This window comes from Penaeus monodon, chromosome 31 (genome assembly GCF_015228065.2).
Source record: "Penaeus monodon isolate SGIC_2016 chromosome 31, NSTDA_Pmon_1, whole genome shotgun sequence".
Classification (NCBI taxonomy): domain Eukaryota; kingdom Metazoa; phylum Arthropoda; class Malacostraca; order Decapoda; family Penaeidae; genus Penaeus; species Penaeus monodon.
In genome coordinates, this window is record NC_051416.1 from 32,521,297 (window position 1) to 32,522,001 (window position 705).

General features: G+C 34.5%; 1 protein-coding gene across 2 annotated transcripts in view; it reads right to left on the minus strand.

Annotated features, from left to right (window-relative positions):
- Window positions 1-705, minus strand: part of LOC119593178 (cytochrome P450 2C42-like) — a 9,480-nt gene that overhangs the window by 5,182 nt on the left and 3,593 nt on the right. Inside the window, exon 1 of one of the 2 annotated variants that reach the window (XM_037942156.1) lies at window positions 157-274. The exons of the other annotated variant lie outside the window; for it this stretch is intronic. The gene's annotated coding sequence lies outside the window, so the exon portion shown is untranslated. Of the gene's footprint in view, window positions 1-156; window positions 275-705 lie in introns of those variants that run through there. 2 annotated transcript variants of the gene reach the window in all.

Consider the following 705-nt stretch of genomic DNA (forward strand, 5'->3'; position numbering starts at 1 on the left):
CTCTATCATGTATATGTGAAATGCACAACAGTCTAAAAAAGCACTCCTTTTTATGCAAGAAATAACGTTGATTTTTATCTGAACCTCAGTTAACCCCAGTTAAGAACCCCTGATCTAAATCGAAATGTTTCCTCGTAAATATTGTAATCCATTTACCTTCTTCGGCACACCTTTGCACTGGGAAACTCAATCACGCAAAGCAGTTAAGCCAGATCACCTCCATGAAAGCGATTCTCAGGCAGTGCATGAGAGTCATTCTCGTATTCAGGCAGATGATTGAGGAAGAGAGCAAGTGATAACATATCTTCAGATATGATATAAAGAATGTCCAACTTGCATACTGATGAGATTTAGATTAGAATAGGAGAAAGTTTGGTATTTTATCAAGTTAGATCATATCCATCCGCATCTTCACAGACCACAAATCCTATTTCCCGAGGCGTGAATATCGGTGATTATTAAATAACATTTAGAGGGTAAATCCAAAGTTCTACTTCATACACGAGGTTAAAGAGATTACACATTTTTAAATCGATTACGCTTATTTATTTATTATTTTTTAAAATGATTACTGATTTCATCTACATTATAATTAATACTTAAGAAATATAATACGGAATTCAAATGTGTGAACACAGTTTGCATGACAGATCATGCTTTAAAGAAGACATTGTCCTTCTAAAGCAATATTGCCAGACAATGCTG